Source organism: Neopsephotus bourkii, unplaced genomic scaffold, assembly GCF_033783945.1.
Source record: "Neopsephotus bourkii isolate Nb327-2 ecotype Australia unplaced genomic scaffold, CSIRO-AGI_Nbou_v1 NB_481, whole genome shotgun sequence".
NCBI classification, from domain to species: domain Eukaryota; kingdom Metazoa; phylum Chordata; class Aves; order Psittaciformes; family Psittacidae; genus Neopsephotus; species Neopsephotus bourkii.
In genome coordinates, this window is record NW_026900982.1 from 98,712 (window position 1) to 117,426 (window position 18,715).

At 44.4% G+C, this 18,715-nt stretch overlaps 1 protein-coding gene and 1 long non-coding RNA gene across 8 annotated transcripts in view; one reads left to right on the forward strand and one right to left on the reverse strand.

The window, feature by feature from the left end:
• Positions 1–5,444: 5,444 nt before the first annotated feature.
• LOC133210612 (uncharacterized) lies at positions 5,445–7,593 on the reverse strand. Its single transcript, XR_009724972.1, has 2 exons — positions 6,590–7,593; positions 5,445–5,838 (listed from the first exon to the last, which is right to left on the reverse strand). It is a non-coding gene; the product is annotated as an uncharacterized LOC133210612 (long non-coding RNA).
• A 360-nt stretch (positions 7,594–7,953) lies between these two features.
• NCOA1 (nuclear receptor coactivator 1) overlaps positions 7,954–18,715 on the forward strand; it is a 185,926-nt gene continuing 175,164 nt past the window's right edge. For all 7 annotated transcript variants that reach the window (XM_061350141.1, XM_061350146.1, XM_061350149.1 and 4 more), the window contains exon 1: positions 7,954–8,487. The gene's annotated coding sequence lies outside the window, so the exon portion shown is untranslated. The remainder of the gene's footprint in view (positions 8,488–18,715) is intronic.

Genomic DNA, 18,715 nt, shown 5'->3' on the forward strand with positions numbered 1-18,715 from the left:
AGAGGCTGTTACTGAGAGAGCCTACTGAACCATCAGTAGTCTCAATGGAAAACAGTTGCACATGGGAAAAAGCTCTAGTTTTTAATGCTAAAAATATTATTCAGTTTTAATGCCTTTTTATTGTAAAATTAGACACATTTCTATTGCTTTTGATCCTACTTATAATCCTAATACAACTTAATTAAATTTTCATTTGATTCCTCAATTTGATATTCCATGTCATAGAACATGATACGTGAACATTGAACATGATGTGCTGTACCCCTGATTTAGGCAGTTCTTGATTAGAGTTTCTATGCCGAAGGAGTTAAAAACTCAGCTTATAAAACACTATCACTCAGCCCTCTCACAATGTTGTATACCATTACACCCAGCCCAGTCATAAGTCCATGCTGTAAATACTTCCTCTACTTAGAGGCTACATTTTTGCTGGGTTTTGCCATTGAAAAAGAAAATAAAAATATTTTTTTTTTGTGATGCAACAGCAGGGCATGCCACTGCCTTGTTATCACTGAGGGGAAGTCTTGTGTTGCTAAACCTACAGGTTTCTTTTGCTCATGAAGGACCCTCAGTTTCAAAAGGAGAAAGCTACGATTCAAATGTGTCTAATTCCTGGATTAGTTATCACTGTATTCTGGGATTTTACACTCATAGATTGTGGTATTCTTCAACCACATCTCAAGTTGCTTAGATATCCAAGCTCTTTGATAATTCCTCTAATTTACACTAATTTTCAACCAGTTGGAACAGGGATAACCTCTCATACTTAGGGTATTACCATCTTTAACCTCAACATTGTACCTTCCATGAACTCAGGACCTGCAGCATCCTAAGTGTTAACAATGTTAGCGAACTATTGCGACAACTTTCCCTTGTCTTCAAAGGTGTGGAAGGGTTACAATTATCCATATGAGGAGGCACCTGCACCAACAGAAACAGAGTTTCCCATGTTTGACACTGGAATTGCTTCAAAATTTTCCCTGCCCTTGCTCTGGGCTTGTTCTTTTCTTGCTTCTAACTCAGCCACAGCAGTTGACAAACAAGGAAAGACATTAAATATACAGAAATGGTGAAAGAAAAGCAAGCAAAGCAGAGGAACCCAGCATTTAATACTCAGTGACTTTTCATTCTTCTTCTGCACTACTTGTGGAGGACAAAGTGGAGAAAATTTTGCTTGGAATCGATAAATTTCAGGTTGTGCCAAGGTTGCTCATCTTCCCTTTGTGTTCTGAACTCACAAAGAACTCATCCCCTTTAACTACAACATGACTACCAGTTTATCCTGCATTCTGTACTCCTGAAGCACCACCTTTACCTCTTTCTTATCTCCTTGACTGCTTCCCAAGGTTTTTCTTGCATTTCTCATCACTTCTGGTGCATCTGTTATCCAGGTTAATGCATCTGCCTCAGCAGGGGTCTCTGGTACAACTGAGAACCTAATTAGCTGCAGAGGATTTCATGGAGTCCAGGAGCATAGCAGACCCCAGGCAGGCTGAGGCATTTTCGAAGATAACAAGGTACCCAGGACCCTCACAGTGAGGGCCAACAACAATTTTTGGGAAAAAAAAAACCAACACAACATATTTTCTCTTCCACCTCATGCTTGAAGGTGCAATACCACTGCTAACAGGAAAGACGTGGTGTTAAACCTCTGTTGACAGGGAGAGATGCAACAGAAACCTGGTGATTGCCATGGTGATTTCCACACCGTTGGTGGGAGGGACCATGGTGGCACCATGCAAGATCCCCAGTTAGCTCTTCCTAATGCACTGAGGGGAGGCAGATGGAAGCAAGGTGTAGGAGCAGGAATAGAGTGTTACATGCTGTTGGAAACAATGGGGTGAAGTAGACAGATTAACAGGTCTGTCTGATGGTAGGTCTTCTGTGCTTCATGGAACTGCTCATGGGTTTAAAAGTAAGCACTTAAATGCCTATTGGCTGCACAAGGGCTTTAGTGCTCTTCAAACTAGTGAAGCAGATGATACTTCAAAGGCATTAAAAGTAGGTTAAGGAAAAGTATTTCACAGACTGAGTAGATATTTGAATAAAATTGACAGCCTTTAAGTGTAGATGAGGAAATGGAGGGGGTTCTCAGTGGGATCATCTCTATAGGGTTAGAGAATAGCTCTGCTTTATTCCCTCTTCAGCACTTGGTCTCCCTGGCGTGACTGCCAAAAAAGGACAAGTTGTACCAACTCTGATGGGAGTTATCATTCCACTTACCAACAGACTGAGACAAGCGATTCTTTTTTACACAGGCCACCTAGAAACCGCCAACAAAAAAAAATACAGCAAAGGAAGAATGAGAAAACACTTTTTTTTTTTCCACTAGTCAGTATTAGCCAGTTAGCTGGGCATGTTCTGAGAGGGCTGAATCGCCGATACAGGCAAACGCAGGCACTGATAACAATGTGATCCAACCCAGCACAGCTGATCTGTGCAAGGGCTTGGCACCTTCACTGGGCTGAAAGGAGCTGGTTAACCCTTACCCCTTCATCATCTAGAAGCAACTCCTTCACATCTGATTTAATGAGTCCACTTTAAAGGGCTCTGAAGCATGGTTAAATGCATTTAATATACATTTTACTTCTGTGATTAGTAATACTTCAGATGACTAAAACTGAAAAATTGTATTTTCTACCCCCCCCTTTTTTAGCCTTTTGCTCAGATGAAGTAACAAAATAAGGTTACATGATTTCCCTTTAGAGTTTATAATCAGCAATGCTATTTTAATAATCTACATTTAGTTCCACTTTCTGTTTCTTAAATGCTAGTACAATGCAGCAGTGCTTTGGTTGCAGGCTCAGGAAGACATTTCGAAAGCCAACAAACGTGATCACCACAATTTGTTTTGGGTTAATATTATTCCTTTTAAATGTCATTAAATATTTCTACCAACACTGGTGTGGTTTAACCCAGCACACAACTAAGTACCACACAGCTGCTCACTCACATCCCACCCCCAGTGGGATAGGGAGGAGAATTGGGGGGGAAGGTAAAACTCCTGGGTTGAGATAAGAACAGTTTAATAATTGAAATAAAGTAAGCACTGTACCAGCTACTAAGAAGAAAATTAACTCTATCCCAACCAAAAGCAGGACAAACAATAAGTTTTGTAAATCTTTTTGAAAGTAATTAGATTTCTGACCTTAAGGTGTCTCATGTCAGGCAATAAAAATCAGCTTTAAGAAAATGCTCTGAATTAGCTTTAACAACTTTTCAACCTGTAAGAGATCAGCAGCTCCATACGATCTGATAGTGTAGTGGTAGCATATTTTTGCAATTCCTGGTATTCCTTGTGGCAGTAAATATGAAGCTTTGACATCACTATTGGAAAACAACAGGTTATGTTATGTAAACATAAGTGTCATCCACACTGAGCATACCTACACGAAACAGGCAGTATTCTTACAGTCAGCACAACTTTATAACCTTATTTTTGAAACCAGCCATGTTATTAACTCACCCAGTGTTATAAGGAATGAAATATTTATCCTATGAAAGGTAGAAATTAATAACAGTAACAATAATAACTTTAAAGTACATAAATATAAATGCATTATTAATCATTAACAGAAATCAGGCCATTAATATTGCTTCAAAGTTCTCTAGGAGAGGAACTGTAGGAAACTGAGGTTTTTCCTCTTTATCTTATACATGGCAACTTGTCCTCTATTAAACAAAAAAGTGATTGCTTAGGAAAAAAATCTGTTGTTATTTTGCATGACTGTCCCTCTTTTGACACCATCTGTGGTCAGATTAAATGCTGACATCTGAAGCAGCATCTCTGTGTTTAATCTCTTGTTGATACTTCTGCAGATTGAGAGGTAAAAAAATAAATAATAAAAAATGATTACATGAGGCTGACCAGTAGTACTAGTATGAGTTATGCCAGTGCCATCCTAATGAATTTCTTAAGTCAAATGTAAATATGACCCTGGAATGTGGAAACATACATTTTTCCTCTCTGAGGTCTAATAAAAATACAAAAGCTTTCTGTGTTGTTCAATATGGCATTAGAAGTGCTTCACAACATATCCCCAGACCCTTTGCAGCTTCTGAGGCTGAAATTAAAGTAAGCTGAGTTTCCTGCAGGACATGAAGTGTTTTCCTTTTAATTGTTTACAATTTGCTCTCTACTGTGCCTGTGCTTGGAGCCGATACCATAAAAAGCCACTGACAAATCTGAAGCGGCTGCTTTGCAGCCAGGAAAGCAGAAGAAACGTGTGCAGGGCCTTTCCTACTGACAGGCAATAACTCCGCGGTAAAAGACCCAGCAAAGTTACAAACCACATACTTTTGTCCTTGCATGGAGCATAAAATAGGTCACAGCAGAGAGACGCTGTGGCTTTAAGTATTGCCCGGCCTGAGCCGGATTATCATTAGGTTACGTAACTGCTGATGAGCTGCTTTTCATTAAGGCTTCCCCGAGTGGTGCTGGGAGCAGGCGCTGCCTCCAACAACCATCCTGGGGAAGGATTTCCTCCAGGCGTGCCGCCGTGCTCCTCCGAGCCCCGCAGTCTGCAGCTAGGCCGAGGTGATTGTGTGAACTGGCACATGCTAAGTCGCTTGTCTGAATGTGAAACAACCCATTCACCTTTATGGGGTTGTGCATTAATTTCAGCTAAAGTGTGTTTGCAAAGTTGTAAAAGTAAGAGGTTCAGAAAAGATGTTAAATCAGTGTGTTAAAAGCATCTTGGCTCCTGGCTTGGGGCTTTTTTTTTTCTTTAGTGAAATGCATCCTCTGATGCATAAAACCCCAGACCTTCATATCTTTTGGTGGTCTTGAACATGAGCAAAAAGACTGTTGCACAGGAAATGACAGAACAACACTGCAGCAAAACCACAGCACATCTACACCTCACACCTGAGGAGGTAAAAAAAAAAGTAGAACACAGATGGTTTTAAGCATAGAATCATGCATGCTTGAAGCACCACACAGTGTCCAGGTAGGACCCTCAGGTGCTGAAATGCTTGTGTCCATCACTGTTTCACCTCAGGATGAGCTGAAGACCAAGTGATGTTCATCCTCAGGTCTCAATTCTTCCATGTGCAGCCTTTCAGCTGTTGTAAGAGCTGACAGTGGTGATTTACCCTCTGGGAAGACCTTCCTCTGGCTCTCACAGGTGGCCAGGCCCCAGGCAGGCAGATGCATACTGCAATCCTGGCAACCTGCTAGTCCAGATGCCATCACCAAATGCCATTCTCGTACCCTTCTCCTACCATTTCCTCCTCCTGGTGCTCTCTCTCCTGGCATTCCTATTGAACCCTCCATTTAGACCAATTCAAACTTTTCTGTTGCATTTTTTGGGGTAAGTTGGTGGTGACAGAGAAGCTCAGCCTGAAACAGACTCAAGCCCATATTCAGCTCTAAAGAACCATACTCATACTAAGTGGAGGCAATACTATCATCAAACCATACTCATACTAAGTGGAGGCAATACTATCATCAAAGAAATTATTTATTACTTACTACAATGCTGAGTTTGGCCAAGAAATTTCAAAGTTCTGTATTATTAATCTTGCCTTCTTAGATTAATGACTGTACTCTGGCTACCTTGTGGTTTACAAGAAACTCAAAACTGGCTGCTTCATAATCTGAACTAAAGCCTGAAAATGGCTTTTAGCCCAAGTAAGTTGTAAGGAAAAAATGGGCTACAAGTGACAGCATCACACAGAGGGCTTATGGCAGGAAAGAGGACAACGAGGAGACCTTGGCACTGTTCTGGTTGGTGATTCCATCACTCGTTGCTTGACCTCTGCTTAAACGTCTTAAACACTGCTTTGTATATGTAAAATAAAGTTAATCATATCATCTTGTTTTACCAAGTGCTCAGGCTAGAAAAGATCTAACAATAGCAAATTATTTGTCAGATGAAGTCAGTTGGAAATTAAAGCTGCTTTCAGATAAAGTCTCACTCACCGCGAAATCACTTACCTGGTAGGAGAGGCCTTTGTTTTAGACTTAATTATAGTTAAGTTTTGAAGTAATTTAATTTTGCTGATGGATTTCATTTTTATTTCGTGTGTGTTTCAATGAGGCATTTAATCTTTTCTATAATACATTTTGAAGTCTCATTCATTTAAGTTGTCAAAGCCTGACAGCTCTGTAATGTGCTTAAACCCGGCATTGTTTATACCTGCATTCCATTTAAAAATTAACTTGTAGATTAAGTAATAAAAATGGTCTTATACTTCTCAGTGCTAATATCAGTGAAAACTTACAATGTCCCTACAGCGGAGATTAGCTCCTATATTACTTTCTCGTGAGGATTTCATGGAGGGGAATATTCTAACATTAAGCTCTGGTCGTGAAGGCTGAGCGTTTTCTGCCTGAATAAAACCAAAGTGGGCATAAACCTGCAGAGGCAGTGGAGAGCTGGCAGCTCAGGAAGACGCTGGGACTTTTACACAGCTTCCTTCCCTCGCTGCTGTCATGAAGTGAACAAGACCAGAAGGAATCTATTAGCACTTCCACCTAGATGTGTTGCAATGAAGGGTCATGCAGCAGCATGCAGTGGCTGTTAATGTTGCCTCAGCCCCTACCAAGAATGCAATTAAAGGAGAATCAGAAGCATTCGTTCCCTACCTTGTGGACAGCGTGAGTTCTGCAGCAGCAGATTTGTTGTGGGTGCGTGATCTCAGGTCACTGATCTCTGTCTTGCAGCTCCACTACTTCCCCGCTCATTCTGATGCTTTTGTTCACACACACAGGCCTGAAACTGTACAAAGAAGTTTACTATTTGTCTAGGTGAAGATGGACACAACATACAGCATTTTATATAGTATGCATACACAGTTAACCTGGCTGCAACTGATATAAAATAGTCCAAGAAAAGTCCTGCAGATCCCAAAATAACTAATAAGCCTGCAATCAGTGTTCCCTAGCCCTTTACCTGCCGAAGGGTTAACTCAGGCTTACCCTGCTCATTCCCTTCACAGGTGCTCCAGAGATAAGGAACCAGTTATGAAATACAGCTTGCGTGGGTTTTTTCTGGGAAGCAGAGAACCTCAGAGGTGACTGTGTGGACCCTAACAAAGGCGCAGATTTCCAAGGAAGACAGAAATTGAGATCAGAGGACAATGTGGGTGACCGCACTGGGTGGGTTTGCAACATTGTGTGTTTGACTAGGCCTTCTGAGGCCAACTTGTTTTGTTGTAACATAGGCACTCTCAAGCCTGAGGAATAAAGAGCCCGCATGGAGGAAAATGAGCCACCTGAAGCTCTGGTCTATTTTAGTTGTTAAACCCATTGAGTTGTTTTGCCTCATGACGCGTGAGGTGTTTGGGGATTTCACAGATCCACGCAGAGGGTGAATAATGTAACCAGATGCAACTTGAATGTGATAAAATAGTTGACAGAACAATTGTGGTCTGTCCATGTGCAGCAGCTTCGTGTGGAAATAGCCAGAAATGACAGTAAAGAAAGCAAACGACGGGTTGAGGTCTGCAGGGGACCATCTATCATCCCGTACTGCTTACTAAACTTTGTTTTGGTGTTCTGAGCTGACCCAAGGCACATTTCACTCTTTTTGATGCCTAGATTTAGAACGACACCAACACAAGACGAAGGCAGTAAGAGTCTTCTGTGAAGCCTTGGAAAACAAAACCCAACAGGTAACTTCCAGGACTGGATGCCTCTGCTCAGTGACAGCAGCTCCTGCCACATGAGCAGGGCAAGACCCTGTCACTTTAGGCTAGCCGAACATGGCCCCACAGCCAGGCGCTGCGATGTTGGGGGAGCCGGGAGAGGCTGCACCATGCCTCAGCCCGGGGAGGTGTGAGGGGTAGGGAGGGCTGGCCCGAAGCTGAGGCCAATATGGGGACAGGAGTGATGGCACCAGCGGGCCGGCGAGGTGGGCTTCCCGGCGGGCAGCGCCTGCCTGCGGCCGCTGCTGCCAGACCCCCCGGGCCACAACGGGCAGGTCCCGGCCGCCCCCCCTACCGCCAAGATGGCGCCCGCTCCCCCTACCCCTTCCCGGGGGGCGGCGGGCCCGCGGCTTCCCCAGCGCCTCCGCCCCGCGGTGCTGCCGCTTGGGTCAGGCCGGGCCGAGCCGATCGGCGGCGAGGGGCCGGTGACGGGAGGGAAGATGGCGGCTGAAACCGACTGAAGAGGAGGAGGAGAGATCCGACCCGGGCCGTGGCTGCCTCCTCCGTCACCGCCCCCCTCGTCCTCGTCCAGCTCCGCCCCGTCCCACCGGGAGGGAAAGCGGCGAGCGAGCCGGAGCCCCGCAGCCGCGCCGCGCTGCCCAGGCAAGGGGCCCCGGGTGCCCGGGAGCCCCGCAGCGGGAACCGGGGCCCCCAGAAGTGCCCGCCGCCGTTAGTGCTCCGGTCACCGCGATCGCCGCGGGGGCTGCTGCGAGCCGGCAGCCCCCCCGGGGCCGCCCCCGCCGCCTGGCCGGGGGAGTCGCTGTCGCGTTGCCCGTTGAGCTCGGCGGCCTCAGCCCCGGCGGGGGGAGGCGGCTGTCACCCAGGCAGCGGCGGCAGGTGAGTGGCGCCCGGCCGCGCCGCAGCTGGCGGCGGGGCGGGAGGACAGGCGGGCGGGCGGGCGGGCGGGCAGGCGGAGGGAAGGGGGGGGGGGCCGGCCCGGGCGCCCCGCCGCGCAGGGCGGGGGTGTGTCTGGCGGGGTCGGCACGCCGCCCCCGGCCCCCGCCGTAGCCCCTGGCCTGCGAGGAGGTGCAGCTGTCACGGGTGGACGGCCCGGCCCCCCGCCCCGGGGCTGCCATGGCGGCGGGCGGAGCGCGGAGGGGCGCCGAGGCCTCCCCCCTCTCCTCTCCCGCCCTCCTTCTCTCACGGGGGGCTGAGAGGGCCGCCCCGGGAGACCCTGCGCGGAGAACCTCTCCCGCTCCGGGCAGCGGAATCCCAGCCCTCCCTTTCCTTTATAACCCCTCACCCCTTATTAATGTAAAGTTTATTGCAAAAGTGAAAAAGCAGTTTTTTCCTCTTCTCGCCCCCCCTCCCCACCCCCAGCCTCTTCCCGGCTGGAAGATGGCTGAGGGGAGGCAGCGGAGCCGCGGCCGGGCCTGCGGGTACCCGCGGACTTCCCCGGGCAGGGAGGACGCTTCGTTTGGTGGCGGTTTAGGTGACAGCTCTTTGTCTGCGTTGTGGCATCGCATGTCCCCCCCCCTCGGTGTGTGTGTCTGTGGTCCCCAAAACCACCCCCAGCCACGGCAGGGCGGTTCTGGTTGTCAGAGGAGGCAAGTTAGTTGAGGGCTAAGGCAGCGGTGCGGCTGTCAGGGCAAGGTGGAGGTGGCCGTGAGGTACCGGGTGCGTCTTGGGGCCATCGAATCAGGGAACAGCCGAGTTGTCAGGCAGGGTGTGTGGGGAATTGGGCTCCCTGAGGGGTGTCTGAGCTTCCAGGTTTGGGGGGACGCTGCAGGAGGCTGGTGGCTAAGCTAGTGTCTGCCTCCCTGCTTCTAGCAGAGTGCTTGCCCTAAATTTGCTTCATTTCTCTTAGAGGCATGGACCAGCACCTGATTGCGAATAATCCTAAATACCTTTGGTGCATATGCAAGTGGTAGCCCTGGTTTGTGCAGTGGTGGGGTTCCAGCAGCTGAAACATGACATTTAGTGGTAGAAAAATCTGTTTGTGGAAGGGCTGTTTCCTTCCAATGTAGGTTGCTAGACATGCTTGAGCCCTCTGGTTTCCGAGGTGCGTTTTGACCTTTCAGTGGCTGAGAACTGGGTCGTGTGTGTTGGGTAATGATCTTCCAGTGTGTTTTGCACCCAAAAGATCATGTTTGCAAAGGTGGAAAGGTGTTTAGCACTGGCTGGGGCTGCTGCTTGCTTCCACTGGAAGCTTAATCAGCGTGCAGTAGATATCAAATGTTCACTACCCACATATGGCATAGCCAAAAAAAAAAGAGTGACACAGCAAAGTGTATTAAAACTGGAAATTTGGACTCATGTGGGTGGTGCTTGTATGTTCTTCACCCTGTCTCATGGCTTGTGTTCTTTGTGTTGCTGGTTTAGACTGAGGGAAAAAAAAAAGACTGGGTTTGTGTGGGCTGGCAGGATATACTTACATATGTGTGTGTGTGAGAGTTGCGTGTGTCTATATATAAGGAGTAATATACCTGCTGAGTTCTAGCAGCAAGATGATAAATGTGTATGAACAAAGAAGATGCTTTGTGTCCTTGTCTGGAAATGCGCTGTCCCACTGCGGTTTGGAGGTTGTGATCTTCTGCTTGCAGAATATTTCAGTAAACGTGTATGTGTTCTGAACTCTCTACGCTGTGCCCATTGGCTTTCTTACACAAGAAAAAGTAAAAAACACATGTATGTATGGAAGTACATGTAATATGTGGTACAGGTGTAGTTATGTACCTGGGCCTCTTGCAATGCAGGAGGGAGAGAAATGTTACAAACCAGGAAAACTTGGATACAAAGCCACAAATTTACAGGGAAGCTTGGAAGGTGATGTAGTTATCTGCAGCTTTGCAGAGCTATTTTGTGAAAATGATTAAAGTTCATGTTGCCACTTAAGGGGACAAACAGCTCTTGATGGTAGATAATAAAACAGTGGTAACTTTGGCAGTACTGCACCTGGCTCCAAGCCGATGGGCATGATGAGATGTTAAATCTCAACTTATTTGCTCAAGATGGGTATCTGTTGTTTGAAACGTGTTGCCAAACAATATGGCAGCACAAATCCTTGCTTCCAAAACAAATAGGCTTCCTGAGATGCGAGTGGAGGTTTGGCTCTTCAGAAGGCAAGCCTTTACTTCGTATTCTCTACGGGCCAACTTTGATTTTTTGTGTGTTTTCCTCAAGCCTTGCCCTCTGATAATGCTACGACACATGCTCACAACTGCATGACTAATTCATACAATTAGTCATACACTTCCACTGTAGATTTATTGGAGCAGTGTCACTGTTGTTCTTGTGTTGTAAAAGTCTGTATTTGGGAACATTGTGCCCGCTGTTGACTTGTCTTGGGTCTCTTGGTGGGGTTGTTGGGTGGGCTGTTATGAACATTTGAAGCCTTGAGGATAATTAAGCTTAATTATAGAAGCATATTTTTCAAGGAACATATCTGCTGGAGATCAGCACCTTGTTGCTTGTTAATCTGAGGGGGGTAATTTGCATGAGACTTTGCAATGATTGTTAGAAATGAAGGTGTGAGTGCTACTGCTAAAAATATCCCGTCTCCTACATAAATAGTTTGCCAGCTGAAAAACAGTATATTTTGTATAAGGAAACTATTTATATGACGAGTTATTCTTGTTTTGCTCGGTTGACTGTTTCTTTGAAGCATGGTTCTTATCTCTTTGATCAAAGGAATTAAAAAAAATAGTTTTTAAAGTTGGATTCTGCCTTTAAAGACAAGATTTTAAGCAGGAAGGGCTTGGACTAACAGATAAATATTTGAAGCAGGTATTCCTGAAAGGCCAACACAGTGTGTAATACCCCATAGCATGTGGCCACCGCTTCTACATAGGATCTTTAATTGCTGGCAGATGCAAACAAGCGATTTTTTTATTGGCGGTTCTATGTTATTTGTATTGCTGCAGCATCCAGGAACCCCAGGCATGGGCTGGGTTTTCAGTGGAGTAGGAGTGAGGCAAAAATGGAGCAAAAGTGCACTCCACTTCTCAAAACTTTCAGCCTAAACCTAGAGGCAGAGGAGCAGAGTTGTGAAGGGGAAGCAGCTGGCTGGTGGTGGTCAGCAGTAGACACAGTATCTGAGCAACCTAAATATGGAGTTTTGGGGTTTAGTTTTAATAATGTTGCAGCGAACAAGTGCTTTATCGTCTTCTGCGAGCTGACTGCCTGCTGTTGTGCTGCTGAAGCTGGGCTGAGCCCACTGCCAGGGCTGATCCAGCCCCTCAGAGCCACGGTGGGTGAGGGAGGATGCACAGGAGCAGCTCTGCTGATCGGTCTGAGAACAGCCAGGAGCTTTAACCTCTTCCCCCAGCACAGCAGGATTTGGAATAGGATGTTTGCCTGTAGCTGCAATATTAAAAATTATGGCTTGCTTGTAAATAGCTTCAACTCTTTGCATACCTAGCCTTGCACATGTGAGTCAGGGTGATGCAGAACAGGTTTTTACCACTATGGCAGCATCTCCATATAAAGTGTGACCATTTGAAATCCTGCGGTTTTGCTGTGGGACAAATTTTAAAGGACTCAGAGGCCTGGTCTAGGTACAAAGGATGTGTCAGCACCATGCACTTTACCTGGGCTCCTGTCATTTACAAAGGAGAAAAAGAAAACCAAAACTGCTGAACTGGTTTGGAGTTTCTTTAAGCCTGAACTAATTTACCAGGCTGGGAATGTAGGTTAGAAACTAGGCTTTGCTTGGCTTTGGGCTAGTGCCAGTATGCTCCGCAGGGAAGACACAGGCTAAATAGCTTCTGCGCTGATAATCCTGCAATACCGTTCCTACTGTTTCCCCTGAAAAGATAGGTAGGTTCTCATGCAGTTGACCTAATTGACTGGGAAGCAACTCCAACACATCTCAGCACAAGGAGCAGCAGGATGTTTCCTTTACATGCCCTTGGGTGAGTGGGGGGAAAAAGTGGAGATGGACTTTTGTGCACAGACCTCACCCAATTGCTCAGGTCCGAGGGATGAGGTTGCAAGGCCTAAACTAGGTAGATTTGTTAACCAACTTAGGTAAATCTGCACATAGATATTCTTAAATCTGTTTAAACCTGCTTACTGGTTTATTATGTTCTGTAAGCTGAGGCAAGCTGTCCTGGCAGTCGTGTTTAAACCAGTGTGTGTCTGCGCAGAGATTTGCTGTGATTTAGTGAAGCTGATGCAAGTTGCTGAGTTACAGGAAGGTGATCTAGGAAAGCAAAACAGGGCAGTGTGTATGTAAGTCAGCAGTTTGCTAGCTTGCCTTGGTTGGTGATCTCTATAGTATTCATATTTTGCTCTAAGGATCCACAAATTGTCAGCTTCTGAAAGCTGATCAGTGGAGGGGCATAGATGGGTTTTTCTGCAGAGAAAAAGCCCTCAAGAGTTAGGTTCTGTTTTAAACAAGCGTCAGAAATGTTCCAGTCAAGACTGATCCTGCAACTAGCTTTTTTGTAACACAAATCACTAAAATATCTATTTTGAGCTATTTATGTTTATTTTTAAGTATCTATAATGAAATATGCCATGAAACAAACTTAAAACGGTGTCTTTTTGGCTTACTTGCTCCCTCTTCCCTTTTTAATGTGACATCTGAAATCCCAAGAGTTCCAATTTTTTGGATTTTCAGAGTGTGAAGACTTCAAAAATAAGGCAATATGCCAGGCAAGGCAAGAAGTAGGCTTGTTTCTTGTATTCGTATGATGAAACTATGAATGAGGAACTGTTTAAAACCCAAACAAATCAGTAGCTTTCCCACAGATGTGGAATTCAGGTCCAGATTGTGAATGGAGGGGTAAGTTTAGATCACAACACTACCCTAGGATCAAATGGTATTAAACGGTGTCACACATACTGACATGGTTAGGTGTTGATAAAGTTATATACTTAAGTGTTTTCTCCTGTGTGTAGCATGTGCGGTCTTTGGAAATAAGGGCCTCAGAAGGGGAGAGAGATTTCAACCCACAGTCTGGCAGTCCTCTGTCCAGAAGGTTTCAGAACAGTATTTGATGTTTCAATAAGAATAATAAAAAAGTAGTAGTATATTTTTTTCAATAAAAGTGCACTGAGAGTTTAACAGTGAAAACTGAATATATTTTTCTCTTTTATTTTCCTTTTCTGTTAACATTGTGTAACTGGTGGATTGAGGAAACAGAAAGGAAAAGCCCTGAGCTTTTCAGACTGTTAAATCAGATTCGTGTGTAAATTGTACAAGAAATCTTCCAGCTTGGACTGTGTATCTTCACTTCCTTCTTATTTCTTGGGAATGCCATGCTTGCTACCTATCCCCCCTCTCTTCTTCTCTCCCCTGCAGCCCTTATTTTGCTCTTAATCTGAGACTTTGCATCTGGTTTTATCAATATACTTCAGAGACCTCGAATAAGTTCAGAGATGAACTCTTCAGTGGAAGCACTAGTCAGCCTCTGTCTTTGAAGTTGTTTTGTTTTTCTTTTTAACAAAAACCTGACTAACCTGAAAAGGATTTTGACACATGCTTGTGACCATTTATTTTAAATCCTACTGGAAAAATCGCGAGTGAAAATAAACAGCCACCTAGAGTTAAACCTGTTGTAGACTGGCTGTGTAAGCTCGATCCCTTTGTCTTTCACGCCTTTCTTAAATGTGATTGCTGACAAGATGAGTTCTGGGTCTTCCCACTAATTCTGTAAACAGCTGGCAGTTATGCTACCTGCTTCTTTTTTATGAGCAGAGATTTCCAAGCAGGGTGTTCACAGGAAAGCTTGGCAGGATGAGTTCACCAGACTTTCCTCCATGCTCCAGTTGCGAATGGCACTCAGCTGAGGGGTGCATACAAGACAAGTATTTTTTTTAATGATTGAAGATGCTGCGGTAGGATTGAAGGAATTATAACTGGACACCTTGGAAACATTTATAACAGAAACCAGTAGATCAGGCTGCATTCTTATACAATTTAGATGTTCAAATTTAATAATCATCACAGAATCACAGGATGGTTTATATTGGAAGGGATCTTAAAGCTCATCCAGTTCCAACCCCCTGCCACAGGCATGGACACCTTCCCCTAGACCAGATTGATCAAAACGAAATGCTGCATGCCTGTTAAGGATATGACATTTTGGCATTTACAGATGTTACAATTTTCTTATATCTCAGCTTTTGTAAAATTTTGTGACAATCTGCAAAATTGAGCACAAAATCCCAATATGTCTTGAAATGTAATTAGGGTGAAGCCTAATTTGCTATTGTATGAATAGTTAGAATTTCTTGGAATGGAACCGATGTGTACAATACATCTGTTTGTGTCGCCAAATGTCATTTTAAGAATGTTGGTTTATGGAATAAGTGAGAGCTGCTGGTGAAGGATCAGGTAAAGCACCATGTTATGTGGGCCTCTGACTCACAGGGTAGGAATAAGGCCTGAAACCAGCTCTGCCTTTGGCAGCACGTAACTCTTGCTTTATTTTAAATTAAGGTTATGAAACCCCAGCATTTTAGAATATGTTTTGTATTTATACTGTTTGCAAGCTTTCTTGGTACGTTTTCAACTATATTCTATTGTCCAACAAATATTTTTCTACAGAGGTAGTTTTTAAACGTTCTTTGTGAAAAAACTGCTAGGTGATTTATTTTTTTCCCCCTGGGTTTCTGAAATCACATTCCCAGATTCGTGTTCTATTGAATAGATATCTACTGAAGGCATAGTGGAAGTTGTAGGATCCCAGCACTTCTCTGACAGCTAGATTAATAGTTACGTCTTTAACCTTTAAAACAGTTCACCCAGACTTGATGGAGTTGGCATAAATTTCTGTGTTTCTGAAGACGCAGTGGTGATAATCCCTTTGAGGGCCCAAAATAAGTGAAAAGAAAAGCTTTAATGAATTTAAAAATGCCATTGAAAATAGCATTTGGCCTGATTTTACTTGGCTTTTATTGTTGTTGGAAATGGAAACAATACTGTATATACAAAGGTCACTGTATGGAAAATAACTGTCTAGTAAATATACTTTAATCTAGTTTGTTTTTCAAGTACAGTGAAAATGGGAAAATAAACTTTCTAAACTATTAATTACATCTGTTTCCATGTGACATAATGTGCTATAGTTTTCTGATGTTGTGGATAAGATGTTTCAATACAGCATAACAAAAAAAGTATGATCTGATATTGCAGACTAGCACTAAAACCTGGGGATTTCCATTAAATCAAAAGCTATTTTGTTTGTAAAGCTGGACATTCAAAAGTTAGAAAAACCAGATGCAACTGTAATTACAATTTTGTAGCCACAGGAGATTTTTCCATAGATTCTCTGACTTATTCACTGTATGGTTTGGACTAACAAAGTAGAACGGATTAAGGTTGCACAGATGATCATAAATCTGTTACTGTGTACTTTTTAGTGCTTGATTTTGCAACCTACTCAATTTTCTTCTAATGTTATTAGGTGATAAGCTGCTTTGTGACATTCATTTTCGATACGAATGGAGTGTCACACAAGTATTGGCTACTTTTTGCAATGCTCCTGCAAGGCAAAGAAATATTATTCCAATTTTTGCACTTTTTTTTCCTTTCAGGTGAATAAAACAGAATCACAGCTATTGGATAATTAGCCCAAGTAGCAGGGTGTTGCTGAAAGGTAAAAGGCATTTGACAGGTTATTCTCAAGTACCTGGTGCATTTGACTGCTCTGTCTGTATATGTGGATTTATTAAATTGGGTGAAACTTTCCTTGAATTTGCCAGCAAACCTCCAGAGGCTTGGCTCCAGTGGTCTCTGCATCACTGACAAGTAGTTCTGATGACAGGCATCTGATGGCTTTCGTTCTTTAGAGCAGAGTTTCCCCAACTGTGGCATGCATATGCTCTCAGTATGCATGCTGCTTTAGAACAGGGTATTTTGCGATGTGAAGGCAATTAAACTCCTGCTGCTGAATGTGGATCGGTTATTGCTCCATGCCTGGCAGTGTTCAGGACCAGTTTAGATGGGGCTTTGAGTGGCCTGGTCTAGTGGAAGGTGTCCCTGCCCATGGCAGGGGGTTGGAACTGGATGACCTTAAGGTACTTTCCAACCCAAACTATTCTGTGATTCTATGATTCTACTGTGGGGCCCTTGATGGAGGTGAGTCCTTGGGGTGGCACTCAGGAGTTGTTGGCAATTGCAAAGAGCCGTCAGATTGGGGTTTGCAGGTGTGCTTGTGCTTCTGATTGAGATTTTAAAGGAGCAAGGATGGAGATGTTGGATGAGGATGTGCAGTGAGTCCTATTTTGGGAAGCTGGGGTAAGCGTGGAAGATGGGGAGCAAAGGTTTTGGCATTTGGTGTTAGGGAGGTGGTGCAGTGTCATGGCTTGGTCAGGTCAGGTCAGCAGGGCTGGGCTGGTGCAGAAAGAGAATAAACATTGTTTTTATGTCCTGGTTCGTGGAGAATGTGGTGTGCTTTTTAGGTGGGGTGGGGACAGCACTGGGGTCCTCATTTTGGGGCGCAGAAAGATTGATGACCAAGTCCTGCCAGGGAGAAGCATTATCCAGTAGAAGGGCAGGAAGAGAGAAGCTGGTTTGGGAGGTCGAGCTTGTGTGCACGTTGCTAAAAAAGCAGTAACACATTGCTGGTGATGGCCTCCAGAAGAACTGCAGCCTTAGTTCCCAAACTTAGCACAGCCCTGCTTGTCACTGCGGTTGTTGACTTGCTTATAGGTGTGCGTGCATGGTGCTACGTGCAAGGAGAGCTGGATTCCTGAATTCCTGCTCTTACCACAGAATGTATGATTACAGAGATACCGCGGACTTCTTGAAAACAGCATTAAATAACTTCTGAAGGCTTTTTAAGGAGGTATTTTAAAAACAAGAAGCACGCTTTTACTGTTGGGTTTCCTCCTGGATGCTGGAATTCATACATTTCACGTGCAACTGGCAAGCTGGAAATAAACTCTTTGGGGTCTGCGAAAGCAGTTTAAACAAATCTAGTAAAACAAGATTTTGATTTCATTGCAGAGTTTTAAAGTGTAAGGGCAAAATACACAGAGCAGCCATTAAAATTTAAAGAAAGCAACAAACCCCCCAAAGAATACTAGCCTGGAAATGTTTTCTTCCCTCTGTGCTACCTATTAGTCTGCTGACAGGGGAAATGTTGATACTAAATCCACTGGAGTTGCTGGAGTTGAGTGTTCGGCAGCATAGCACTGTCAGGGCTATTGCACCACTCCATCTGCCCCTGGAGTCATGGCTTGCTGCAAATTCATGCACCTTTAAGAACTCCTGCTTGTTGGAACAAAGCCCCTCACTGCCCAGAGACTCCTGGGACTTTTCACAAGTGTAAGCACCATCTCTGGGGAATAGGAAAGTATTCCGCTTTCACAGATGGGCACAGGCTTGTCCAGCTCGCCACGGGGAAATTTGGCAATCCAGTATTTGACCCCCTTGTATCTGCATTTACTTTTGAACAGCTGGTCTGCAGTGTTTAGATTTTGGTTTAAATTGTCTAAATTGAATATAGCAATATAATTTTAATTTGTTTACCAAGAGAGTTCTTCAGATAGGCCTCCTGAAGTGCAAGGAATAAGAAACAACTGCTACTTGAAGACAGAAGAGCTGAGTTTGTTTCAAGCTGTTTAAAAGGCTTCAGCTCAGAGATAAGTGCGTATTTTACATCCTGATCAGCAAGTTATAATGAGATTTAGAGCACTAAACGAGTTCTCTCCTAACCCGCAGAATGATGCATGTGGCTCAGCACAGAGCTATTGTTCTCATCAGCCCTCTCTGGTGAAATAATTTAGGAAACTGTGATGCTGCAAACTGGATTTAATCAGTGAGTAGTTTCCACCTTCAGAAGATGTCTTCAGTAGATAGAAGGCATTTCTCAATGTTCATAAAGGTTTCTGCACAAGGAGGGTAGTTCTTGTGTTCCTAGCAGTGAGAAAGGGCTGTCTGGAACTTCAAACACATGAGCAGGCTGTAGGATTAAGTGTTCTCTGTTATGATGAGTGGAAGTTACGTCTTCCAAGTGCTGGAAGTTTCTAAAAGGCTGTTCTGTTTCTCCATCACTAGAAAGATAATAAAAGAGTACAGGCAAGGAAGGGTCATGTTAGAGAATACAAACATGGAGAGCAGGAGAGCTGCTTTTTCCCTATTGAGAAGTGAAAAGGAGATGGTCTTCACAAA